Source organism: Opisthocomus hoazin, chromosome 3, assembly GCF_030867145.1.
Source record: "Opisthocomus hoazin isolate bOpiHoa1 chromosome 3, bOpiHoa1.hap1, whole genome shotgun sequence".
NCBI lineage: Eukaryota > Metazoa > Chordata > Aves > Opisthocomiformes > Opisthocomidae > Opisthocomus > Opisthocomus hoazin.
Window position 1 is genome coordinate 31,975,241 of NC_134416.1, and position 10,447 is coordinate 31,985,687.

Genomic DNA, 10,447 nt, shown 5'->3' on the forward strand with positions numbered 1-10,447 from the left:
TTGTATTACTGTAGCAAAAAGCATCCCTAATTGTGTTTGTTATTATTGATAATGATAACTCATCTCTTTGTATAGGCCATAAATACCTGAATATCTTATATAGCGAGGAGGTAAAATTTCTTTGCTGTTGTTTTAGGAAGAAAGTGTTTCGGTTTTTGCTTCACTACTGAAGTTTCATCTTGACAAAAGTTTTTTCTTTGCCACAGAACACAATTTTTCAGCTTAGCAATAACTTTACTGTTGTCTGGTCTGCTTTCTGAGATAGATTACCTTCACTATTATGTATTTTCTTATATTAAAAATATAAGACAGCGTCTGACTTTGGAGGGCAGGAGTGCAGCTATATCATGCACCATGAATGTATACACAGATACATGACCATTTAAAACTGTCAAAACTCACATTAAGTTGATGGATCCCATTTGTAACAGGCAATTGATAGATTGTTTTCTGAAATTTTGGTATTAGTTATGTTAGGATTCATAAATTACTCTGTTACAGGTAGAGAAGTCATTGAGCTGAGTGTGAGCATCATTTTTCTTATCCAAAGATAAATTGCACCCAAACACATTCGGACAAAAAAAATTTTCCCATTGCAGCTAGTATTGACAGCAGATACCTCCTGAAAACAGCTGTTTTTTCCTCAGATTCAGACACACTGCATGAGATAAATACAATACTGACTTCAAGTAAAATATCGATAAAGTTGGACAGTTCAGAACTGGTATCAGAGTACCATTAGATTATGTCATTGTACTTTTTCAGTGACAGGTTTTGGTATTGGTCTGTATATTTATGAATTTTTGATTTCGTAGAGACAGACTGTCTAATAGTTTTTCTTTCAGTAGAATTAGATCATTGTCCCCATTCTGGATGCTGTGTGACTCTGCCAGAATATGTCAGTTATTTGCTCTTTCTGTGACTTCAAATACTGTCTGAGTAATAATTTGACTTTGTTTACCAGCATCCTTGAGTAGGTGATAGAACTCTTTTGGGAGACTGAAGTTTCCAAAAGGTTTTATTTCATTTTTCTTTCCACTTATATTGTGTACTTCATAAGTGCACAAACTGAAATGTTTGAGAGAGTTTTTAATAATCATCATTCTCATTAATGTGCCTGGTGCTGTGCCAAAACTAATCTTAATTGGTGCACTTCAGAAGATGTGTACTAATTGGAAAGAGTCCAGAGCAAACAAACAGATTTTATCAGACATCTAGAAAATGTGATCTACAAGGAAAGACTGCATTTGTTTAGGTTGTTTAGCACAACGAAAGAGAAAACAGAGAGTCTTTTCAGGGTAGTTAGTCTTTGATGATTATTTGACCTGCTCTTAAGGGAGTGAACTATGCATTATTGGTAAGATTATTTGGGAAATAAATCTTTTAAAAAGAATCTTCTGATGGAAGTGTTGGGCTAGGACTTGAGAAATGTGTGGTTGGTTCTTGTCTGTTTTGCCAAAGTGGCCTGGGCAAATCACTCTGTTCTTTGATCCGCCAGCCCTAACGTGTTAATATTTTTTCACTCTGTGTTGTTTATGGGGCTTAAACCAATTAGGACTTTGGCAATGAAAACAGAACTCTGGCATGCTTGGAGCTTTTGATTCTAAAATTGCTCCAGGCAAACCTTGTTCAGACTTTGACTCTTCAAAATGTCTAAATTCACCTGTCATTTGATTTCAGAGTTTGCTGGATTTCTGCCTGTCTTTTGCCCATCATTGTCTCAGTCTGAACAAGTTGGTGACTAAGACTTGCTTGAAGTCACTGAGGAGCAGTAACTGGTGCAACTCCAAGGTATTTCTTGTCATACAGAGTCACTCTGTACATCTGCAAGATGTCTAGAGGCTAAAATCCGCTGGTGTCAGGGCCTGCTTTCATCTGGTTTCCAGTGTCTCAGACTTGCAAGTTCATGCCTTAAAATCGTGCTCGTTAGGACGTTTAATTGAGCCTGGGTTGTTCAGCAGCCAGCCAAAACTATTTCAGCTCCTTCACTGTTGGCTATAGATAAAGAAGTGGTTCTGGCAGCAGACACCAACCCCAAGATCTCCCTGCTGAGGGATTTAATTGATAAGTTAATGCAGTTGTTGGCATCTATAGCTAGGAGCAGCCTCCTTTTCCAGCGTTGGACAGCCCACTTACGCACCTGAGAAGTATAGCTGTGCCCTGTGCTTAGCATTCGCTGTTGATCAGCAATATATGTCTCTTTGCTCAGTGTGCAGGATCCGCTTTGAGTTGCTTAAGCTGTCCAGATGGTACATGGGAAGAAGTAAATCTTAATGTTAGGGCACCCTGTGAAGTGGCCATGTATCTGGCAGTCTTTCAGTTTTTAGCTCTTAGATTGTGTACTCTGATGGTGGGTGAAGGGACCCATTATCTTGATTAAGACCTATAGGCATTGTAATATAAATTAAAACATACCTACATACCTACCTGCCTCACCTATTTTGTAAGTAAAATCAAAGAGTAGAACACATTTGAAAGCTTCTGCATTTTAATTGCTATCACTTCATTAGAATACAAGTGAATATTGTTTGGTAAATATGTTCTGTCTGCAGTGTTTCAGAGGCTCATTACTTATATGGAACTATATTATCACTTTTATTCCACAAAGCCTAAGCAGAAGAAAAAACATGTTGCAGTAGTATAAACCTGTGAGTAGGCAGAGAGCTGGGTCAACTTAGTCCTCTATCATTCTCCTCAGATGGTACATTCTGTACATATTATCAATTTCATCATTTAAACAAAAGCAGCAGCTGGCTAAAACTGAACCTAACCATGATTAAAGTAATGCTGATTATGGTTGTACATGTGTGGATCCTGTACCTCCTTGGTTGTTGTCGCTACTTTAAACTCCTGTTTGTGCCTTTCCCAGTGTGTATGGCCGTAGTTACAACTAACTGCAGTACACTCTTCAGCATTAGGAGTTTTGCTTAAAAATACTCTGGGATATTAAACCATATCTGTCTATTTCACACCCAAAAATAAGGGTTTAGTATTGTTCTGAGCTGCCATTTACAAAACTTAATTGTTATTTCTCACAAAATGGCAATTCATGGCCTGTCCTGCTGCCGAGAAACCATAGAAACATCAGATGAGCTTAGTTTGCCTAGTGATGCTTACTTTTTAACTATCCTGTAGGGGCAGATTGTGTCTGATACCATGTATTGGGTGATATTTAAGAACAATATGGATATTCTTATAGCAGCAGTTTTCTTGTGGAGTTGGAAGTCCTGACTGTCAGTAAAGAGGCTTCTGAGATTAATCCTGTATGCAGTTCCTTAAGAAGACAGCAGGCATTTTTTTCATTCTTGAGACCATTAGGGCAGCATATGGACTACTTAGTGTAATTCTGGTCAATAATGCCCATTAGTAAACCACTTTTCCCACCTTCAGTTGGCTTTGCGTTTGATTCTAGTATTTGCACTGGTTTTATAACCCTAGAGTTTAAATATCCAGCTCCTAAAAATGCATATGCCATTCCTAAAGTTGTTCCAGTGGATATGGAATACAGCAGCTTGCTTCTTAAGTAGGGCTTGTAAGAAGGATCTTTCTAGTTTCTTGACTTCCTGTTCGCTATCCAGTTTTCCTGCTAGGTCTCAAATCCAGTTCAGGGCTGTAGAGTTCACAGTACTCCAAGTTCTTGAATGAACGTTTGCCATCTGGTTTAGTAACTTAATGTTTTTTTGGAGTTAGTTCCAAGAAATGTGGAGCTGCCCCCTTCAAGGACAAGACTGGACAGCTAGGTGGAATGTTTGTCAAAGGTCTGACCCACACCTCTTGAGACTTGTGCAATGAAACATTGGATTTGCTGAGAGACACTTAGATAAAATATCATTTAGTGCACATGTGATTAGAACGAGTAGGTCTGATTGGAAAGGCAGGCATTTTGATCAGTGAGTTAATACTTTTGGCAAGGGTTTGTTTTAATACAAAACTTGGCTTCTGCTTTGGTAAGGATAAAGTCCTGAAAGATTAAGATAAACTACAAACTCTAATTTATTTGTCATGATTCAATAGCAAGGACTGATCTAAAAACTACAGAAGGAAAAAGCTACACTGCTATGATTACATTTAGACTGATAGCCTTTGTTTCACAGTGGAGGTTGTAAACTGTTAAGAGGAAAACATTAAAGCTCACACCTTTAAATGACAGACTCTTTGCATGAGACTGATAGAAATAAGGCTTTGATGTGTGAGTCATGACACTTCTATGCAGTCGCTTTTACTAGCATGCTTTAATAGCAGCGGCTTTCACTGGTTTCAGTGGCTTTCACTGTTTGGTTTCTGCCTGCTTATACTGGACAAAACAAGGAGGGTTCGTGCAACTGGCTCCCAATATACTAAATTGAATAGGTCTGTTTAATTAAGTCAGATGGTCAAAGCTATGAACCTGAATTGAAATGCACCTACTCAGAAGTGCTCTGATTGTAGATCGTGAAGACCAGAGAGGGAAGTAGTGGTAATAGTGTTGGCAGAACTTCTCAGTTATTGTCTCCTGAAGACGAGGAGTGGTAGAGAAATGTGTTCAAAGGAATTGATAGCATCAGTCATCAACACTAACGAATCAAAGGATTCTAAGAAAATGTTATCTTTTTCAGTCAGTTGCTCAGTGCTTTGTGACCTGTGCTGGGCACAGTGACCATGCTGGTTAAATTACCTGGCACAAGAGTCCTCAGCATCCTGGCTGCTGCAGGACGCTGTACAGCAGTCTGCCGCATCGGGCAATTCTATGGACAGGTTCAGGTTTTTTCTCATAAAACTTGTGTGTACAGCTCGTGCAAACACGGGAACTTCCTTACCCCGGAGGTTCTAACACTGCTCCCACTGAATTCAGTAGGAGCACTGTCAATTTTTCCATAAGAGCAGACTAGTGGACTGTTACCTAGAGTAGCTTTTACTGTATGTATTTATATGTTTTGTTAAGTCATTTGTGGGGTTTTTTGTGCCATAAAATGATTTTATAACATATTGTTTAGAGTAATTTGGAATTTGTTTGTAGTTTTCATACATCTATGAAAGTCATAATATTTGCTATAAATAAACTTCATCTGTTTTATTTTGGCTCCTTTGGCTTCTGCACATTTGTAACAGTGTTAGTACTCCCTCTTCATATAACAGATGATAGATAAAACACTTTGGTTTTGTAACTGTTATGGTGGTTCAAGCTTATCTTTTGCTAAAATATATATATGTATATTTCATTAAGCCATTTCTGTTGAAGCTGTGGTTGAGGGAGAGACTTTTTAAAAGAGTAACTTCAGCTTTTTGAATTTTTAAAATTTCTTTACTAAGGGCAGAATATGTGGCCGTTGTTTCTTGGTTTGTCCAGATAAGGGACAGCTTTTGTCCCCAAACTCTGCCATACTCAACCTTGTTTGGGTTTTTTGGTTAATACAGTCAGAGGTTGTAAACGACAGTAGCATAGGGGTCAGCTGAACTTGACTGAAGTATTGTTATGGGTATAAAGAATTTTTATGAGCTTAGATCAGGCCTGTAGTTATTTGAGTGCTCTCATTTGCCTCTTGTGCTGTATGGTATGAAAAGAATGCAGTACTTTTCCCAAAGAACTGGTGATCTAAATCAGTTTAGTTGAAAATGCAAAAAGAGTTTGTTTGCTTTATTTGACTTTAATGGAATTTATTACAGATCTTTCAAATGTTTTAATTGCTTTTTGCATTTTTCCTGGCAAAAAGTGTTGTGAAGCCCTGTTTTTTAATTTGCTCTGAATTAATTTACCCAGTGTTGGCGCTCTCAATTTCTAGCCAGTGTGTGACTCAATAGAAAATTCTGTAGTTGATGCCTCTGTGTGTTTGTGTGTACATGCATCTGCATATAACAAAACAGAAGTTTAAGAGAACAATACAGCACGAAAGAAAAACAGTATATACTTATATTTTCAATATAATACTGATGAGATGATAAAAAATGTTAAGTTTTTCTGGACTGGAAGACAAGAAAATATGGCCATTATCTTATCAAGGACCTTGCAACTTCTACCTGCTCCTTTTCAAGCTCATTCTGAGTTGCTGTTACATGTTACAAGTAGCAAGTCAGAACACGTAACAAACTTCCATAGATCATATTTTTGTTAAGCAATGCTTAAAAGCATTGCAGAGTTCCCTGTATCCTTGTGCCTGCACAGCAGAACTCAGTGAGGGTTTCACTGGCCCTCCCAAAGCTGATAGACATGAACATGTAGCGACTTGGGCTGAGTGTGAAAAGGGGCAGGTATAACAAAGATTTAAGGTCCTTTGTGTGGAAATGAACATTTTCTTTCATTTCAAAAATGTAATAATTTGTTTCACCTTGTTAATATTTTCCTGATAATAAATAACCTATATTGTTTTATACCATATTTTCCTCTTAAACTTCCCTGCATTTTGCCACTGCTACATGTCAGTATTAAGACAGCAAGAAAAGATTTCAGCAACCTTTTTAAAATGCTGGTGACAACAGATTCCACCATGCGCAAGGGTAAGAGCCACCCCTGTGTATGTCATTTGATGGCAGCAATAATTACAAAGACAGAGTAGAAAAAAACCAGAAATTCTGCAATAATCACCTCCCTACGAGACACTACTTTTTAATAATTTTTAAGGTTAGTGCTTCAGGCCTATATCTTCCAGAAGACTCAGAACTTTAAAGTTTCTTTTTTAAGAGACGAGTTATGCTGTAAAAATGACACCTGTCAGTACGCTTGTGACTTATATTTATTGCGGTTATCTGTTGCATACTTTCAGAGCAATTACTTGTTCTTCTTTTTATTCCTGGAGAAGCTCCAAATTGATAGAAAATAGGGCACTAATTTTTCTGGCTGGCACACTAAGATGGGATTGTCCGTGACTGTGTTCCACATCTGGAATGTTTGCATTAACACTGTCAGCTGAGTTATGTGGGCTGGAATTATATTTTTTTTCAACTGAAGGTCCCAATAAATATATATTCCAAATAGTCAAATGTTTTTCACTGTGTGACTTTTGCCTGGGTTCTTTGAGAGGTTTGTCTTGCTATTTCTTGAATCCCACTTTGTATTTTCTCTTTGTCATTTGGGAGCTGTCCCAATATATTGAATGATTTTTCTGTGTGTTTGAAATGAGTTTTTGTGTCATGTAAACTGTTTTAACTGCATGGTAGATATTATTGCCATTTATCAAATCTTTTTTCTGTGATTTATATTACGCCATTTTTCTACACTCTTTGCTGAAGCAATCCAGTTGTCCAGCACATCATTGGACTTTTTGTCTCATCTCTTGTTTAAACCATCATAGTAATCTTCATGCTAACAGCTTTAAAATTCTGATGCAAATCCAAATGATGGCTAGCTATCACTATATTCACATACTTTGGACCTGCTGTTTTGGTCTTAGGTAGAGTTGTTGAGGTGTTAAATATACTCTGTAATTTAGGCATACTTAATAAAAACAGAAAAAGCATCATATTTTCATGTATGAAAGAAAATAAAGTTACACAGTGTTAGCTTTAATATCCATAAATGTGCAGAACAAGCCATGTATGGTGTTGGATTGTTTTTCGTGTTACCTGAAAGTCATGCCAGAATTAATAGAGCCAGAACAAGAGAGTCTACTATTGTCAACTCGCTATGAGTCTGCAGCTAGTCTTAGGACCACACTCTGATATGATTCATCCTATAAATCTTCAATTCCTAACATGGACACAGGTTGTCATTTGTGCAGGAAGGGGGGATTTGGCATGGGAAGTGCTTCAAATGCTGCAGCCCAGTCCATCCACAGTTCAGTGCTGCACAGCTGTTCATGAGCAGATGGCAAGCACTTCAAGCCTAAGCTACAGCAAATGATGGGAAAGAAAGATTCACAGCTCTTGGAACTCACCAGAAGCTGATTCCTGGTCCTGCTCTTCATCTGCCGTTGAAGACACAGGCAAAGGTGCATAGTCAGTGTAAACATATTGAACAAATTTGTCTGGATAGGCTTAGCTATTTAAGAGTGTGAACACAAGTTCCTGTTTTTTGAAAGGTATAAGGAAGAACAAGAAAAGTAGCCCACTGCCTCATGTTCCCCTATGCTACAAATTTACACTATCATGAAGAAGTTAATGATGCTCATGGTAGTGATTCTGTGATATGGACTTTGACTGTAAGATCTTGTTAGAGGTAATATATGACCATATTTTTATATATATTTTTATATATATATATACACACACACCAGCGTGAAGACTAATTCACTAACAAGAGAGTGATGTAAATTGTATTATTTACAGAAAAAGCTAGGTGTTTGAGTAGTTCTAACTTTGAAGTCCTAATTCCTTTCTTAGTCAGTTGCTTCTCTTGCTTATTCTTAAACTAAATATAGTTGATGCCTAGTACATCCTGTCCTTACTTAGCAAATATCTAGAAAGTTGTTTTGAAAAAAGCATCAATCAACATTGATGCTGTCCCTTCCATAGTCCGAAGACCAGTTCTGCTGACAGCACAATCGTGTAAGCTGCAATTCCTGCTCATTTCTTTCTGAACCAACTATCCACAGACTGTAGCAATAGCAGCTGCATATCTTCCCTGGCACAGAATGATCTAGGGTGGAGAGCAGATTCTTTCCTCTTCAAATCATTTCAGAAAATTCTTGGCAGAAAGCCAGCTGATTTGTTTTGTTCAAGTAGGGAGGTTTGATTTATCAGTACAGAAAAAGTATTCATGCACTGTGCTGAATTGTATGAATTCAGTTTCTGTGTCCCAGACCAGCTTACTTTGTTATTATTCTGCTCACAAAACTTATTTTTTTTTAATGCAATTACTAAAAAATACAGAAAAATGCAAATTTGAGAGAATGTAGCCACATTACTTTCTTCACTGCACTTTGTGATATAGTTTGCAGTACAAGTGTGAACTGGAAAGCGTTGGTCACAGGTTAGACTGTGAAATACAAATTAAGAAATGCAAGACAGTAAAAGCTGTGCAAGGAAGCAACTACACATGCCAAAATGAAAAAGCTATCCACAAATCTTACAGTTCAGTTTCTTTTTTCCTTTTTTTTTCTTCTGAATTACTGGATCTACTAGACAAAGAAGCCTCAATATAGAGATAAGATTTGTATTATTTTCTTACACACTTATTTAAAGGAAACTCTTTGAAAGTATTTTTTAAAGTAATAATGTAAGGTTCTCTGTGATTCACAATACAGCAAAATATTAAAAATCTTCTCAGGTTTCTGTTAAATCAGTATAATATGCTCTGGGACATAACCCTGTGGTTACGTTTTCAATTTAGGAACTGTGGTTTTAGCTATAAAAATGGTAATGTTTTCTATTTGTTATGTATGTATGCATGTGCACTTGTATATATTAGAGAGATATATTATATCTCAGTTCTTAAAACCATGATGCCTGAATGTTTTCCATAACTCTGAGGTGTTGACATCAGATATATTTTATTTTTCTGTCTATTCAGCAGGAAATAGATTTTATTTCTGTCTCATATTACTGGAGACATAGTCAGCTGAAGATTGAGATTTGCTGTTGTGCCTAAAACTGAGGAGTCATGCAGAAAGTCAAGGTATGGCCTGTTTTAATGATAAGAGGGCAAATATTTTGAGTGGAGCAGGAAGGTGGAATGTTGATATGGCTTTCCAAATCCTTCCTTTTTCCTCAGCAGAATTAATCTTGTGCTGCTACAATCTGGCTTCAACTGTTTGCTCTATTTTTAGTTACTGATCTTAGCCAGGTCCTCAAATAGCTCAGAGCTGGTGTTGTTTGTGTCTGATGTAAAACTGATACAGACTTGGCTGGTATTTCCATTCATGTTTCATAATCTTCCCTAGTGCATACATGGAGACAGTGTCTGTGGCATGCTGAGAAAAGGTAAGTGTATTGCTGTGGAGCACATCAGACACTTGTTTGACCCTTACGGTTCTCCTCATGTGACCATAAAGGAGTATGTGAAAACATTTTCATGAAAATGAAATTACTTCTTTACATTTAGCTGCAGAGAGATCTCACAGTTAGAAAGGTTCAGGAAGCTGTCTCTTGATATTTCTTATGGGGAATCTCACAGTAACCCTAAAGTTCCTCTCTTATTTGTGTAGTAAGTCCTTCATACAAGCTTGTATGCCATGAAGAAGATGATAATTGTAAGATAGAAGTAGTTTAGTTGGCCCTTTGAGAAAACCATTAATACAAAATTAAGCCATTAAAGAGATTTTCAAATGTCATTGACAGAAAGCTTGCTTCCACAAAAGAGAAAGAATATGTATGTAAGATCTTTCAGGGAGTGTTTATTAATCAATTAAATTAAAATGGGCACAGTGGGGAACAAATCTACCAACTAAAACTATGAATAAGCTGATTAATATTTCCTTATAAAGTACTCATGTCTCTAATTATATTACTGTTTCTTACACTGCTGTATATGAGGATCATTAATAGAATTTAAAACATCTGGTGAGTTAACTTTTGAAGTAAGATTTTTCTTCTTTTC